The 18,359-nt window shown below is 35.1% G+C and overlaps 2 non-coding genes across 2 annotated transcripts; one reads left to right on the plus strand and one right to left on the minus strand.

Moving 5' to 3' along the window:
• Positions 1-7,204: 7,204 nt before the first annotated feature.
• On the plus strand, positions 7,205-7,312 carry LOC148570826 (small nucleolar RNA R71). The gene has a single exon (XR_015908666.1). It is a non-coding gene; the product is annotated as a small nucleolar RNA R71 (small nucleolar RNA).
• A 10,701-nt stretch (positions 7,313-18,013) lies between these two features.
• On the minus strand, positions 18,014-18,121 carry LOC148570827 (small nucleolar RNA R71). Its single transcript, XR_015908395.1, has one exon. It is a non-coding gene; the product is annotated as a small nucleolar RNA R71 (small nucleolar RNA).
• Positions 18,122-18,359: the final 238 nt, after the last annotated feature.

Consider the following 18,359-nt stretch of genomic DNA (forward strand, 5'->3'; position numbering starts at 1 on the left):
CCTGTTCGAAAATTTCTGAAAGGTTATCTCCGGATTGTTGTAATTTAGCTTCTCTTAATTTTCTCTTCAGAGTCCTTTCAGGTTCTGGATCTGCTTCAACAAGAATATTCTTGTCCTTGCTCCTGCTCATACGACAAAGAAGAGGGAACAAAAAAAAATAATAATAATAATAATATGGATCCTTTATACCACAGTATAGGGATCCCTGTGTGAGTAGAAGAAGAGGGGGAGACAAAGAATGTAATATAATGGAAGAAACACAACTGTGAGGAGGGTTGAGATGTGAGATGAGATGTTAGTGAATGAATAAATAAATAGAATAAGATGAGAGAGAAGGAATTTTCGAAAATAATTTTTGAAAAAGAGTTAGTGATTTTTGAAAATAGTTTTTGAAAAATGTTAGTAATTTTCAAAAATTAAGATTTAAAAATTAAAATAATTAATAAATTAAAAAGAAATTTTGAAAAAGGGGGAAGATATTTTCGAAAATGAGAGAGAGAGAGTTAGTTAGGTAGTTTTGAAAAAGTTAAGAAACAAACAAAAAGTTAGTTAGTTAGTTGAAACAACTTTGAAAATTAATTTTGAAAAGATAAGAAGTTAGGAAGTTGGAAAAGATATTTTGAAATTAGACTTTTGAAAAAGATAAGATGAGAAGATATTTTTGAAAAGATATGATTGAAATTAGTTTTGAAAAAGATTTGATTTTTTAAAATCTCAATTAATGACTTGATTCATAAGAAATCACAAGATATGATTCTAGAACTCAAAGTTTGAATATTTCTTAACAAGCAAGTAATAAACTTCAAATTTTTGAATCAAAACATTAATTGACTATGTTATTTTCGAAAATTTGATATAAAAATAAGAAAAAGATTTTTGAAAAATATTTTTGGAATTTTCGAAAATAACTAAGAATTTTGAAAAAGATTTGATTTTTGAAAAAGATAAGATTTTCAAATTGAAAATTTGATTTGACTCATAAGAAACAACTTGATTTTAAAAATTTTTGAAAAAGCCAACTCAAATTTTTGAATTTGATGGGATAAAAAGGGAAAGATATTTTTTTTTTGTTTTTGAATTTTTATGATGAGAGAGGAAAACAGGAAAACTGATGCAATGCATGAAAGTTATGGATCAAAACAATGAATGCATGCAAGAATGCTATGAATGTCAAGATGAACACCAAGAACACTTTGAATGTCAAGATGAACATCATAGACACAATTTTGAAAAATTTTTAATGCAAAGAAAACATGCAAGACACCAAACTTAGAATTCTTTAATGCTTACGCACTAAGAATTCAAGAATGCATATGAAAAACACCATACAACACAAAACAAAAAATCATCGAGATCAAATAAGAAGACTTACCAAGAACAACTTAAAGATCATGAAGAACACTATGAATGCATGAAATTTTCGAAAAATGCAAGATGCACATGCAAATGACACCAAACTTATGACATGACTCATGACTCAAACAAGAAACACAAAATTCTTAGTAAAATACCTAAAATTACAGAAAAACACACAACTCGTAGTAAAGTCCAGAAATATGAATTTTTCCTAAAAACTAATGGAAATAAGCAAAAAACTAACTAAAACATACTAAAAACTATCATGATTACACTTAACTATGTAAAGTTCATTGCTCTTTCTTTCCCTGGAAATGGCGCCAAAAACATGATGCCAAAACCACGGTTCACAACTCCGTGTAACTGACCAGCAAGTGCACTGGGTCGTCCAAGTAATACCTTACGTGAGTAAGAGTCGAATCCCACGGAGATTGTTGGTATGAAGCAAGCTATGGTCACCTTGCAAATCTCAGTTAGGCAGATATAAATTGATAATGGTGTTTTCGAATAATAAATAATAGAATAGGGATAGAGGTACTTATGTAAATCATTGGTAGGAATTTCAGATAAGCGAATGGAGATGCTTTTCGTTCCTCTGAACCTCTGCTTTCCTGCTATCTTCATCCAATCAGTCTTACTCCCTTCCATGGCTGGCTTTATGTGATACATCACCACTGTCAATGCCTACTTTCGGTCATCTCTCGGGAAAATGATCCAATGCGCTGTCACGGCACGGCTAATCGTCTGGAGGCATCACCCTTGTCAATGGCTTCATCTTATCCTCTCAGTGAAAATGGTCAACGCACCTTGTCACGGCACGGCTATTCATCTGTCGGTTCTCGATCATGCTGGAATAGGATTTACTATCCTTTTGCGTCTGTCACTAACACCCTGCAATCGCGAGTTTGGAGCTCGTCACAGTCATTCATTCATTGAATCCTACTCGGAATACCACAGACAAGGTTTAGACTTTCCGGATTCTCTTGAATGCCGCCATCATTCTAGCCTACACCACGAAGATTCTGGTTAGGAGATCTAAGAGATACTCATTCAGTCTAAGGTAAAACGGAGGTGGTTGTCAGGCACGCGTTCATAGGGAATGATGATGATTGTCACGTTCATCACATTTAGATTAAAGTACGAATGAATATCTTAGAAGGGAAATAAGATGAGTTGAATAGAAAACAGTAGTACTTTGCATTAATCTTTGAGGAACAGCAGAGCTCCACACCTTAATCTATGGAGTGTAGAAACTCTACCGTTAAAACTACATAAGTGAAAGGTCCGGCATGGCCGAATGGCCAGCCCCTCTGATCTAAGAACCAGGCGTCCAAAGATTGTCAAAAAGACTAGTAAAATGTCCTATTTATAATAAACTAGCTACTAGGGTTTACATGAGTAAGTAATTGATGCATAAATCCACTTCCGGGGCCCACTTGGTGTGTGCTTGGGCTGAGCTTGAGTGTTGCACGTGTAGAGGTTCTTCTTGGAGTTGAACGCCAGCTTTTGTGCCAGTTTGGGCGTTCAACTCTGGTTTTGGCTCCTTTTCTGGCGCTGGACGCCAGATTTGGGCAGAAAGCTGGTGTTGAACGCCAGTTTACGTTGTCTATTCTTGGCCAAAGTATGGACTATTATATATTGTTGGAAAGCCTTGGATGTCTACTTTGAGTGCAGGGAGGTCAGCATCCAACAGCATCAGCAGTCCTTCTTCAACCTCTGAATCTGATTTCTGCTCAAGTCCCTCAATTTCAGCCAGAAAATACCTGAAATCACAGAAAAACACACAAACTCATAGTAAAGTCCAGAAATGTGAATTTAATATAAAAACTAATGAAAACATCCCTAAAAGTAACTAGATCCTACTAAAAACATACTAAAAACAATGTCAAAAAGCGTATAAATTATCCGCTCATCACAACACCAAACTTAAATTGTTGCTTGTCCCCAAGCAACTGAAAATCAATTAGGATAAAAAGAAGAGAATATACTATAAATTCCAAACTATCAATGAAACATAGCTTCAATCATATGAGCGGGACTTATAGCTTTTTGCCTCTTGAATAGTTTTGGCATCTCACTCTATCCATTGAGATTCAGAATGATTGGCATCTATAGGAACTCAGGGTTCAGATAGTGTTATTGATTCTCCTAGTTCAGTATGATGATTCTTGAACACAGCTTCTTTATGAGTCTTGGCCGTGGCCCTAAGCACTTTGTTTTCCAGTATTACCACCGGATACATAAATGCCACAGACACATAATTGGGTGAACCTTTTCAGATTGTGACTCAGCTTTGCTAAAGTCCCCAATTAGAGGTGTCCAGGGTTCTTAAGCACACTCTTGTTTTGCTTTGGACCTTGACTTTAACCGCTCAGTCTCAAGTTTTCACTTGACACCTACACGCCACAAGCACATGGTTAGGGACAGCTTGGTTTAGCCGCTTAGACCAGGATTTTATTCCTTTAGGCCCTCCTATCCACTGATGCTCAAAGCCTTGGGATCCTTTTTATTTGCCCTTGCCTTTTGGTTTTAAGGGTTATTGGCTTTTTGCTCTTGCCTCTTGGTTTTAAGAGCTTTTGGCTTTTTCTGCTTGCTTTTTCTTTTTCTTTCTAATTTTTTTTGCCTATTTTTTTTTCTGCAAGCTTTGTTCTTTGCTGCTTTTTCTTGCTTCAAGAATCATTTTTATGATTTTTCAGATTATCAAATAACATGTCTCCTAGTCATCATTCTTTCAAGAGCCAACATATTTTACATTCTTAAACAACAACTTCAAAAGACATATGCACTGTTCAAGCATACATTCAGAAAACAAGAAGCATTGTCACCACATCAATATAATTAAGCTAAGTTCAAGGATAAATTCGAAACTCATGTACTTCTTGTTCTTTTGAATTAAAACATTTTTCATTTAAGAGAGGTGATGGATTCATAGGACATTCATAACTTTAAGACAAAGTTACTAACTACTAATGATCATGTAATGAAGACACAAACACAGATAAGCACATAGCATAGAAAACGAAAAACAGAAGAATTAAGAACAAGGAATGAATCCACCTTAGTGATGGTGGCGTTTCCTTCTTGAGGAACCAATGATGTCCTTGAGCTCTTCTATGTCTCTTCCTTGCCTTTGTTGCTCCTCCTTCATTGCTTTTAGATCTTCTCTGATTTCATGAAGGATGATGGAGTGCTCTTGATGTTCCGCCCTTAGTTGCTTCCAATAATTGTGTGGAAGAAAATGTATCCCCTGAGGTAACTCAAGGATCTCTTGATTTGCAGTCAAATGTTCTACCACTGAGCTATAGACCCTTGATGGAAGCTTTTGTCTTCCCTTTCCTTTTTCTAGAGGTTTCTCTGCCCTTAGGTGCCATCAATGGTTATGAAAAAAAAAACAAAAAAAGCTATGCTTTTACCACACCAAACTTAGAATGTTGCTCGCCCTCGAGCAAAAAGAAGAAAGAATAGAAGAAGAAGAAGAAGAAGATATGGAGGAGATGGATGGATGTGTGTATTCGGCCATATGGGTGGGGTTGGGTGGGAGAGAGATGTTGAATTTTGAAGGTAGTGGGTGTATGGATGTGAGTGGTAAATGGAAAACAGAAGGGATGATCATGAATGGAAAGAGAGATGATGAGGTAGGTGGGGATCCTGTGGGGTCCACAGATCCTGAGATGATCCTGTGAATTCCACAGATCCTGAGATGATCCTGTGAGGTCTACAGATCCTGAGGTGTCAAGGCATTTACATCCCTGCACCAATTTAGGCATGTAAAATGCCCTTGCACACAACTCTGGGCGTTCAGCGCCAGGTTGGTGCCCATTTTGGGCGTTCAACGCCCATTTGTTGCCATTTCTGGCGTTGAACGCCAGAACCATGCTTGTTCTGGGCGTTCAGTGCCAGGATGCTGCCCATTTTGGGCGTTCAGCACCAGAACCATGCTCTGTTCTGGCGTTGAACGCCAGGCAGATGCTCCTCCAGGGTGTGATTTTTCTTCTGCTGTTTTTGATTCCGTTTTCAATTTTTATATTTATTTTGTGACTCCACATGATCATGAACCTATAAAGACATATAACTAAGAAGAATATAGTTAGATAAAAATTGGGTTGCCTCCCAACAAGCGCTTCTTTAATGTCAGTAGCTTGACAGTGGGCTCTCATGGAGCCTTACAGATGTGCAGAGCTTTGTTGAGACTCTCCAACACCAAACTTAGAGTTTGGATATGGGAGTTCAACACCAAACTTAGAGTTTGGTTGTGGCCTCCCAACACCAAACTTAGAGTTTGACTGTGGGGGCTTTGTTTGACTCTGCTTTGAGAGAAGCTTTTTATGCTTCCTCTCCATGGATGCAGAGAGATATCCTTGAGTTGTAAACACAAGGTTGTCCTCATTTAATTGAAGGATCAATTCTCCTCTATCCACATCAATCACAGCTCTTGCTGTGGCCAGGAAAGGTCTTCCTAGGATGATGGATTCATCCTCTTCCTTTCCAGTATCCAAGACTATGAAATCAGCAGGGATGTAAAGGCCTTCAACTTTTACGAATACCTCCTCTACTTGTCCATAAGCCTATTTTCTTGAGTTGTCTGCCATCTCTAATGAGATTTTAGCAGCTTGCACCCTATATATTCCCAGTTTCTCTATTACAGAGAGGGCATGAGGTTTATTCTTGAACCAAGGTCACACAGAGCCTTAAAGATCATGGTGCCTATAGTACAAGGTATTATGAACTTTCCAGGATCCTGCCTCTTCTAAGGCAATGTCAGTTGATCCTGATCACTTAGTTCATTGATGAACAAGGGAGGTTCAACTTTCCAAGCATCAATGCCAAATAATTTGGCATTCAGCTTCATGATTGAACCAAGAAACTTGGCAGTTTGCTCTTCAGTAACATCCTCATTCTCTTCAGAAGAGTAATACTCATCAGAGCTCATGAAGGGCATAAGGAGGTTTAATGGAATCTCTATGGTCTCTAGATGAGCCTCAGAGTCCTTTGGTTCCTCAGAGGGAAGCTCCTTATTGATCACTGGACGTCCCAGGAGGTCTTCCTCCTTGGGATTCACGTCCTCTCCTCTCCTCACAGGTTCGGCCATGGTGCTTATGTCAATGGCCTTGCACTCTCCTTTTGGATTCTCTTCTGTATTGCTTGGGAGAGTACTAGGAGGGATTTCAGTGATCCTTTTACTCAGCTGGCCCACTTGTGTTTCCAGATGTCTAATGGAAGATCTTGTTTCATTCATGAAACTTACAGTGGCCTTAGACAGATCAGAGACTAAGTTTGCCAAATTAGAAGTATTTTGTTCAGAGTTCTCTATCTGTTGCTGAGTGGATGATGGAAAAGGTTTATTATTGTTAAACCTGTTTCTTCAACCATTATTAAAGCCTTGTTGAGGCTTTTGATCCTTCCATGAGAAATTTGGATGATTTCTCCATGATGAGTTATAGGTGTTTCCATAAGGTTCACCTAAGTAATTTACCTCTGCTATTGCAGGGTTTTCAGGATCATAAGCTTCTTCTTCAGAAGATGCCTCTTGAGTACTGTTGGATGCAGCTTGCATTCCATGCAGACTCTGAGAGATCATATTGACTTGCTGAGTCAATATTTTATTCTGAGCCAATATGGCATTCAGAGTATCAATCTCAAGAACTCCCTTCTTCATAGGCATCCCATTGCTCACAGGATTCCTTTCAGAAGTGTACATGAACTGGTTATTAGCAACCATGTCAATGAGTTCTTGAGCTTCTGCAGGTGTTTTCCTTAGGTGAATGGATCGACCTGCAGAAGTGTCCAATGACATCTTTGATAGCTCAGATAAACCATCATAGAATATATCCCGGATGGTCCATTCTGAAAGCATGTCAGAAGGACAGTTTTTGGTCAACTGTTTGTATCTTTTCCAAGCTTCATAGAGGGATTCACCTTCTTTCTGTCTGAAGGTTTGAACATCAGCTCTAAGCTTGCTCAGCTTTTGAGGAGGAAAATACTTGGCTAAGAAAGCCGTGACCAGCTTATCCCAAGAGTTCAGGCTGTCTTTGGGTTGAGAATCCAACCATAATCTAGCTCTGTCTCTTACAGCAAAAGGGAAAAGCATGAGCCTGTAGACTTCAGGATCTACTCCATTAGTCTTAACAGTATCACATATCTGCAAGAACTCAGTTAAGAACTGAAAAGGATCTTCAGATGGAAGTCCATGAAACTTGCAGTTCTGCTGCATCAGAGAAACTAATTGAGGTTTCAGCTCAAAGTTGTTTGCTCCAATGGCAGGAATGGAGATGCTTCTTCCATGTAAATTGGAATTAGGTGCAGTAAAGTCACCAAGCATCTTCCTTACATTATTATTATTTTCGGCTGCCATCTCCTCTTCCTGTTCGAAAATTTCTGAAAGGTTATCTCTGGATTGTTGTATTTTAGCTTCTCTTAGTTTCCTTTTTAGAGTCCTTTCAGGTTCTGGATCTGCTTCCACAAGAATGTTCTTATCCTTGCTCCTGCTCATATGACAAAGAAGAGGGCACAGAAAAATAATAATAATAATAGAGATCCTTTATACCACAGTATAGGGATCCCTGTGTGAGTAGAAGAAAAGAGGGAGACAAAGAATATGATGTAAAGAAAGAAACACAACTGTGAGGAGGGAAGAGATGTGAGATGAGATGTTAGTAAATGAATAAATAAACAGAATAAGATGGGAGAGGGAGAATTTTCGAAAATAATTTTTGAAAAAGAGTTAGTGATTTTCGAAAATAGTTTTTGAAAAAGGTTAGTATTTTTTCGAAAAATTTTAAAATAAAAATAAAAATAATTAGTTAATAAAAAAGAAATTTTTGAAAAAGAGGGAAGATATTTTCGAAAATTAGAGAGAGAGAGAGTTAGTTAGGTAGTTTTGAAAAAGTTAAAAAACAAACAAAAAGTTAGTTAGTTAGTTGAAACAAATTTTGAAAAGATAAGAAGTTAGGAAGTTAGAAAAGATTTTTTTGAAAAAGATAAGATAAGAAGATATTTTTGAAAGGATATGATTGAAATTAGTTTTGAAAAAGATTTGATTTTTAAAATCACAATTAATGACTTGATTCACAAGAAATCATAAGATATGATTCTAGAACTTAAAGTTTGAATCTTTCTTAACAAGTAAGTAACAAATTTGAAATTTTTGAATCAAAACATTAATTGATGATGTTATTTTCGAAAATATGATGTAAAAATTAAGAAAACAATTTTTGAAAAATATTTTTGAAATTTTCGAAAATAACTAAGAAAAATGAAAAAGATTTGATTTTTGAAAAAGATTTTGAAAAAGATAAGATTTTTAAAATTGAAATTTGATTTGACTCATAAGAAACAACTAGATTTTTTTTTTTAAAAAAATTTTTGAAAAAGTCAAATCTTATTTTCAAATTTATGAGAGAGAAAAAGGGAAAGATATTTTTCTTTTGATTTTTGAATTTTTATGATGAGATGGAAACATGAAAATTATGCAATGCATGACTTTTTTAGATCAAAACAATGAATGCATGCAAGAATACTATGAATGTCAAGATGAACACCAAGAACACTATGAAGATTATGATGAACATCAAGAACATATTTTTGAAAAAAATTTTAATGCATAGAAAACATGCAAGACACCAAACTTAGAATTCTTTAATGCTTAGACACTAAGAATTCAAGAATGCATATGATAAACATGTAAAGACACAAAACAAAAAATCATCAAGATCAAACAAGAAGACTTACCAAGAACAACTTGAAGATCATGAAGAACACTATGAATGCATGAATTTTCGAAAAATGCAAGATGCACATGCAATTGACACCAAACTTATGACATGACTCAAGACTCATACAAGAAGATTGTTGGTATGAAGCAAGTTATGGTCACCTTGCAAATCTCAGTTAGGCAGTTATAAATTGATAATGGTGTTTTCGAATAATAAATAATAGAATAGGGATAGAGGTACTTATGTAAATTATTGGTAAGAATTTCAGATAAGCGAATGGAGATGCTTCTCGTTCCTCTGAACCTCTGCTTTCCTGCTGTCTTCATCCAGTCAGTCTTACTCCTTTCCATGGCTGGCTTTATGCAAGGGCATCACCGTTGTCAGTGGCTACATCCCCTCCTCTCAGTGAAAATGGTCAACGCACCCTGTCACGGCACGACTATTCATCTGTCGGTTCTCGATCATGCTGGAATAGGATTAACCCTCCTTTTGCGTCTGTCACTAACGCCCAGCACTCGCGAGTTTGAAGCTTGTCACAGTCATTCAATCATTAAATCCTACTCGGAATACCACAGACAAGGTTTAGACTTTCCGGATTCTCTTGAATGCCGCCATCATTCTAGCTTACACCACGAAGATTCTGATTAAGAGATCTAAGAGACACTCATTCAGTCGAAGGTAGAACGGAAGTGGTTGTCAGGCACGCGTTCACAGGGAATGATGATGATTGTCACGTTCATCACATTCAGGTTGAAGTACGAATGAATATCTTAGAAGGGAAATAAGATGAATTGAATAGAAAACAGTAGTACTTTGCATTAATCTTTGAGGAACAGCAGAGCTCCACACCTTAATCTATGGGGTGTAGAAACTCTACCGTTGAAAATACATAAGTGAAGGTCCAGGCATGGCCGAGAAGGCCAGCCCCTCTGATCTAAGATAGCATACAACTGATCAAAGATACCTAATACAATAGTAAAAGGTCCTATTTATAATAAACTAGCTACTAGGGTTTACATGAGTAAGTAATTGATGCATAAATTCACTTCCGGGGCCCACTTGGTGTGTGCTTGGGCTGAGCTCTAACTTCTCATGTGCAGAGGCCATTTGTGGAGTTGAACGCCAGGTTTTGATCCATTTCTGGCGTTCAACTCTGGTTTTGGATCCTTTTCTGGCGCTGGACGCCAGAATTGGGCAGAGAGCTGGCGTTGAACGCCAGTTTGCGTCATCTATTCTTGGCCAAAGTATGGACTATTAGATATTGCTGGAAAGCCCTGGATGTCTACTTTCCAACTCAATTGGAAGCGTGCTTTTTTGAGTTCTGTAGCTCCAGAAAATCCATTTTGAGTGCAGGGAGGTCAGAATCCAACAGCATCAGCAGTCCTTCTTCAACCTCTGAATCTGATTTCTGCTCAAGTCCCTCAATTTCAGCCAGAAAATACATGAAATCACAGAAAAACACACAAACTCATAGTAAAGTCCAGAAATGTGAATTTAACATAAAAACTAATGAAATCATCCCTAAAAGTAACTAGATCCTACTAAAAACATACTAAAAACAATGCCAAAAAGCGTATAAATTATCCGCTCATCACAACACCAAACTTAAATTGTTGCTTGTCCCCAAGCAACTGAAAATCAAATAGGATAAAAAGAAGAGAATATACTATAAATTCTAAACTATCAATGAATCATAGCTTCAATCAAATGAGCGGGACTTATAGCTTTTTGCCTCTTGAATAGTTTTGGCATCTCACTTTATCCATTGAGGTTCAGAATGATTGGCATCTATAGGAACTCAGAGTTCAGATAGTGTTATTGATTCTCCTAGTTCAGTATGATGATTCTTGAACACAGCTATTTCATGAGTCTTGGCCGTGGCCCTAAGCACTTTGTTTTCCAGTATTACCACCGGATACATAAATGCCACAGACACATAATTGGGTGAACCTTTTCAGATTGTGACTCAGCTTTCCTTCTTCAACCTCTGAATCTGATTTCTGCTCAAGTCCCTCAATTTCAGCCAGAAAATACCTGAAATCACAGAAAAACACACAAACTCATAGTAAAGTCCAGAAATGTGAATTTAACATAAAAACTAATGAAATCATCCCTAAAAGTAACTAGATCCTACTAAAAACATACTAAAAACAATGCCAAAAAGCGTATAAATTATCCGCTCATCACAACACCAAACTTAAATTGTTGCTTGTCCCCAAGCAACTGAAAATCAAATAGGATAAAAAGAAGAGAATATACTATAAATTCTAAACTATCAATGAATCATAGCTTCAATCAAATGAGCGGGACTTATAGCTTTTTGCCTCTTGAATAGTTTTGGCATCTCACTTTATCCATTGAGGTTCAGAATGATTGGCATCTATAGGAACTCAGAGTTCAGATAGTGTTATTGATTCTCCTAGTTCAGTATGATGATTCTTGAACACAGCTATTTCATGAGTCTTGGCCGTGGCCCTAAGCACTTTGTTTTCCAGTATTACCACCGGATACATAAATGCCACAGACACATAATTGGGTGAACCTTTTCAGATTGTGACTCAGCTTTCCTTCTTCAACCTCTGAATCTGATTTCTGCTCAAGTCCCTCAATTTCAGCCAGAAAATACCTGAAATCACAGAAAAACACACAAACTCATAGTAAAGTCCAGAAATGTGAATTTAACATAAAAACTAATGAAATCATCCCTAAAAGTAACTAGATCCTACTAAAAACATACTAAAAACAATGCCAAAAAGCGTATAAATTATCCGCTCATCACAACACCAAACTTAAATTGTTGCTTGTCCCCAAGCAACTGAAAATCAAATAGGATAAAAAGAAGAGAATATACTATAAATTCTAAACTATCAATGAATCATAGCTTCAATCAAATGAGCGGGACTTATAGCTTTTTGCCTCTTGAATAGTTTTGGCATCTCACTTTATCCATTGAGGTTCAGAATGATTGGCATCTATAGGAACTCAGAGTTCAGATAGTGTTATTGATTCTCCTAGTTCAGTATGATGATTCTTGAACACAGCTATTTCATGAGTCTTGGCCGTGGCCCTAAGCACTTTGTTTTCCAGTATTACCACCGGATACATAAATGCCACAGACACATAATTGGGTGAACCTTTTCAGATTGTGACTCAGCTTTCCTTCTTCAACCTCTGAATCTGATTTCTGCTCAAGTCCCTTAATTTCAGCCAGAAAATACCTGAAATCACAGAAAAACACACAAACTCATAGTAAAGTCCAGAAATGTGAATTTAACATAAAAACTAATGAAAACATCCCTAAAAGTAACTAGATCCTACTAAAAACATACTAAAAACAATGCCAAAAAGCGTATAAATTATCCGCTCATCACAACACCAAACTTAAATTGTTGCTTGTCCCCAAGCAACTGAAAATCAAATAGGATAAAAAGAAGAGAATATACTATAAATTCTAAACTATCAATGAATCATAGCTTCAATCAAATGAGCGGGACTTATAGCTTTTTGCCTCTTGAATAGTTTTGGCATCTCACTTTATCCATTGAGGTTCAGAATGATTGGCATCTATAGGAACTCAGAGTTCAGATAGTGTTATTGATTCTCCTAGTTCAGTATGATGATTCTTGAACACAGCTATTTCATGAGTCTTGGCCGTGGCCCTAAGCACTTTGTTTTCCAGTATTACCACCGGATACATAAATGCCACAGACACATAATTGGGTGAACCTTTTCAGATTGTGACTCAGCTTTCCTTCTTCAACCTCTGAATCTGATTTCTACTCAAGTCCCTCAATTTCAGCCAGAAAATACCTGAAATCACAGAAAAACACACAAACTCATAGTAAAGTCCAGAAATGTGAATTTAACATAAAAACTAATGAAAACATCCCTAAAAGTAACTAGATCCTACTAAAAACATACTAAAAACAATGCCAAAAAGCGTATAAATTATCCGCTCATCACAACACCAAACTTAAATTGTTGCTTGTCCCCAAGCAACTGAAAATCAAATAGGATAAAAAGAAGAGAATATACTATAAATTCTAAACTATCAATGAATCATAGCTTCAATCAAATGAGCGGGACTTATAGCTTTTTGCCTCTTGAATAGTTTTGGCATCTCACTTTATCCATTGAGGTTCAGAATGATTGGCATCTATAGGAACTCAGAGTTCAGATAGTGTTATTGATTCTCCTAGTTCAGTATGATGATTCTTGAACACAGCTATTTCATGAGTCTTGGCCGTGGCCCTAAGCACTTTGTTTTCCAGTATTACCACCGGATACATAAATGCCACAGACACATAATTGGGTGAACCTTTTCAGATTGTGACTCAGCTTTCCTTCTTCAACCTCTGAATCTGATTTCTACTCAAGTCCCTCAATTTCAGCCAGAAAATACCTGAAATCACAGAAAAACACACAAACTCATAGTAAAGTCCAGAAATGTGAATTTAACATAAAAACTAATGAAAACATCCCTAAAAGTAACTAGATCCTACTAAAGGGAAAAGAACTTGCTAGGAAAGCCTTAGGAAAGCTTCATAGAGGGATTCACCTTCTTTCTGTCTGAAGGTTTGAACATCCACTCTAAGCTTGCTCAGCTTTTGAGGAGGAAAGAACTTGGCTAGGAAAGCCTTGACCAGCTTATCCCAAGAGTTCAGGCTATCCTTAGGTTGAGAGTCCAACCATACTCTAGCTCTGTCTCTTACAGCAAAAGGGAAAAGCATGAGCCTGTAGACTTCAGGATCTACTCCATTAGTCTTAACAGTATCACATATCTGCAAGAATTCAGTTAAGAACTGAAAAGGATCTTCAGATGGAAGTCCATGAAACTTGCAGTTCTGTTGCATCAGAGAAACTAATTGAGGTTTCAGCTCAAAGTTGTTTGCTCCAATGGTAGGAATGGAGATGCTTCTTCCATGTAAATTGGAATTAGGTGTAGTAAAGTCACCAAGCATCCTCCTTGAATTATTATTATTTTCGGCTGCCATCTCCTCTTCCTATTCGAAAATTTTTGAAAGGTTATCTCTGGATTGTTGTAATTTAGCTTCTCTTAATTTTTTCTTCAGGGTCCTTTCAGGTTCTGGATCTGCTTCAACAAGAATATTCTTGTCCTTGCTCCTGCTCATATGACAAAGAAGAAGGCACAGAAAAATAATAATAATAATAATAATAATATGGATCCTTTATACCACAGTATAGAGGTCCTTGTGTTAGTAGAAGAAAAGGAGAAGACAAAGAATGTGATGTAAAGAAGGAAACACAACTGTGAGGAGAGCAGAGATGTGAGATGAGATGTTAGTGAATGAATAAATAAATAGAAGGAGATGAGAGAGAAGGAATTTTCAAAAATAAATTTTGAAAAAGAGTTAGTGATTTTTGAAAATAGTTTTTTTTTTTTGAAAAATGTTAGTAGTTTTTCGAAAATTAAGATTTAAAAATTAAAATAATAGTTAATTAAAAAGAAATTTTGAAAAAGAAGGAAGGGATTTTCGAAAATGAGAGAGAGAGAGTTAGTTAGGTAGTTTTGAAAAAGATAAGAAACAAACAAAAAGTTAGTTAGTTAGTTGAAACAAATTTTGAAAAGATAAGAAGTTAGGAAGTTAGAAAAGATATTTTGAAATCAAATTTTTGAAAAAGATAAGATAAGAAGATATTTTGAAAAGATATGATTGAAATTAGTTTTTGAAAAAGATTTGAATTTTTTGAAATCACAATTAATGACTTGATTCACAAGAAATCACAAGATATGATTCTAGAACTTAAAGTTTGAATCTTTCTTAACAAGCAAGTAACAAACTTGAAATTTTTGAATCAAAACATTAATTGTTATTGTTATTTTCGAAAATTTGTGATAAAAATAAGAAAAAGATTTTTGAAAAATTTTTGGAATTTTCGAAAATAACTAAGAAATTTGAAAAAGATTTGATTTTTGAAAAAGATTTTGAAAAAGTGAAGATTTTCAAATTGAAAATTTGATTTGACTCATAAGAAACAACTTGATTTTTAAAAATTTTTGAAAAAGTCAACTCAAATTTTCGAATTTGTGAGAGAAAAGAGGGAAAGATATTTTTTTGTTTTTTGAAATCTTTATGATGAGAGAGAAAAACACTAAAAAGATGCAATGTATGAAATTTTTAGATCAAAAAATGTGATGCATGCAAGAATGCTATGAATGTCAAGATGAACACCAAGAACACTATGAATGTCAAGATGAACATCATAGACACAATTTTGAAAAATTTTTAATGCAAAGAAAACATGCAAGACACCAAACTTAGAATTCTTTAATGCTTAGACACTAAGAATTTAAGAATGCATATGAAAAACAAGAAAAGACACAAAACATGCAAATGCAAAGATCAAACAAGAAGACATACCAAGAACAACTTGAAGATCATGAAGAACACTATGAATGCATGAATTTTCGAAAAATGCAAGATGCACATGCAATTGACACCAAACTTATAACATGACACAAGACTCAAACAAGAAACACAAAAAATATTTTTTATTTTTATGATTTTCTAATTTTTTATGGATTTTCTATTTGCCGGGGATTGTTCGAGTTTGGACAACTGACGGTTCATCTTGTTGCTCAGATTAGGTAACTTTCTTTTCGTTTTCTTTTCAAAAAGTTTTCAAAAAATTTTTTTTAAAGATCTTTCAAAAATTTTCTCCTTTGTTTTCGAAAAAAAAAATGTTTTCAAAAATCTATTTTTCTTCAGAATTTTTAAGAATGAATTCTAGTGTTTCATGAAGCATGTTGAAGCCTGGCTGGCTGTAAAGCCATGTCTAAATTCTTTTGGACTGAAGTTTTGGCTTAAAATTGAATGAATTACACTCATATTTTGACTAAAGCTTGGCTGGCTATTAAGCCATGCCTGACCCTTTGATTGGAGCTTTAGACTAACATGGCAAGATTCCTGAAATTCATATTAAAAATTTTGGAATCCTTATTTTTCTTTTTCAAATGATTTTCGAAAAAATTAAAAGAAAATACAAAAAAAATCATAAAATCATAAAAATCAAAAATATTTTTATGTTTCTTGTTTGAGTCTTGAGTCATGTTATAAGTTTGGTGTCAATTGCATGTGCATCTTGCATTTTTTCGAAAATTCATGCATTCATAGTGTTCTTCATGATCTTCAAGTTGTTCTTGGTAAGACTTCTTGTTTGATCTTTGCATTTGCATGTTTTGTGTCTTTTCTTGTTTTTCATATGCGTTCTTGAATTCTTAGTGTCTAAGCATTAAAGAATTCTAAGTTTGGTGTCTTGCATGTTTTCTTTGCATTAAAAATTTTTCAAAAATATGTTCTTGATGTTCATCATGATATTCACGGTGTTCTTGGTGTTCATCTTGACATTCATAGCATTCTTGCATACATTCATAGTTTTGATCCATAACTTTCATGCATTGCATCATTTTTCTTGTTTTTCTCTCTCACCATAAAAATTCAAAAATAAAAAAAATATCTTTCCCTTTTTCTCTCTTAAAATTTCGAAAATTAGATTTGACATTTTCAAAAATTTTTAAAATCTAGTTGTTCTTATGAGTCAAATCAAATTTTCAATTTAAAAATCTCATCTTTTTCAAAAATCTTTTTCAAAAATAAAATCTTTTTCATTTTTCTTAGTTATTTTCGAAAATTTTAAAAATATTTTTCAAAAATATTTTTCTTATTTTTATATCAAATTTTCGAAAATAACAAATAACAATTAATGTTTTGATTCAAAAATTTCAAGTTTGTTACTTGCTTATTAAGAAAGATTCAAACTTTGAGTTCTAGAATCATATCTTGTGATTTCTTGTGAATCAAGTCATTAATTGTGATTTTAAAAATCAAATCTTTTTCAAAACTAATTTCAATCATATCTTTTCAAAATATCTTCTTATCTTATCTTTGTTAAAAAGTTGGTTTCAAAATATCTTTTCTAACCTCCTAACTTCTTATCTTTTCAAAATTTGTTTCAACTAACTAACTAACTTTTTGTTTGTTTCTTAACTTTTTCAAAACTACCTAACTAACTCTCTCTCTCTAATTTTCGAAAATATCTTCCCTCTTTTTCAAAAATTTCTTTTTAATTAACTAATTATTCTTATTTTTATTTTTGATTTAAAAAAAAATTTCGAAAAATACTAACATTTTTCAAAAACCATTTTCGAAAATCACTAACTCTTTTTCAAAAATATTTTTCGAAAATTCTTCCTCTCCCATCTTATTCTATTTATTTATTCATTTACTAACATCTCATCTCACATCTCAACCCTCCTCACAGTTGTGTTTCTTCCATTACATTACATTCTTTGTCTCCCCCTCTTCTTCTACTCACACAGGGATCCCTATACTGTGGTATAAAGGATCTCTATTATTATTATTATTTTTCTGTGCCCTCTTCTTTGTCATATGAGCAGGAGCAAGGATAGGAACATTCTTGTGGAAGCAGATCCAGAACCTGAAAGGACTCTGAAAAGGAAACTAAGAGAAGCTAAAATACAACAATCCAGAGATAACCTTTCAGAAATTTTCGAACAGGAAGAGGAGATGGCAGCCGAAAATAATAATAATGTAAGGAAGATGCTTGGTGACTTTACTGCACCTAATTCCAATTTACATGGAAGAAGCATCTCCATTCCTGCCATTGGAGCAAACAACTTTGAGCTGAAACCTCAATTAGTTTCTCTGATGCAGCAGAACTGCAAGTTTCATGGACTTCCATCTGAAGATCCTTTTCAGTTCTTAACTGAATTCTTGCAGATATGTGATACTGTTAAGACTAATGGAGTAGATCCTGAAGTCTACAGGCTCATGCTTTTCCCTTTTGCTGTAAGAGACAGAGCTAGAGTGTGGTTGGATTCTCAACCCAAGGATAGCCTGAACTCTTGGGATAAGCTGGTCAAGGCTTTCTTAGCCAAGTTCTTTCCTCCTCAAAAGCTGAGCAAGCTTAGAGTGGATGTTCAAACCTTCAGACAGAAAGAAGGTGAATCCCTCTATGAAGCTTGGGAGAGATACAAAGGACTGACCAAAAAGTGTGCTTCTGACATGCTTTCAGAGTGGACCATCCTGGATATATTCTATGATGGTCTGTCTGAGTTATCTAAGATGTCATTGGATACCTCTGCAGGTGGATCCATTCACCTGAAGAAAACGCCTGCAGAAGCTCAAGAACTCATTGACATGGTTGCAAATAACCAGTTCATGTACACTTCTGAGAGGAATCCTGTGAATAATGGGACACCTATGAAGAAGGGAGTTCTTGAAGTTGATACTCTGAATGCCATATTGG

This window comes from Arachis ipaensis, chromosome B3 (genome assembly GCF_059453495.1).
Source record: "Arachis ipaensis isolate K30076 ecotype BB chromosome B3, ASM5945349v1, whole genome shotgun sequence".
NCBI classification, from domain to species: Eukaryota; Viridiplantae; Streptophyta; class Magnoliopsida; order Fabales; family Fabaceae; genus Arachis; species Arachis ipaensis.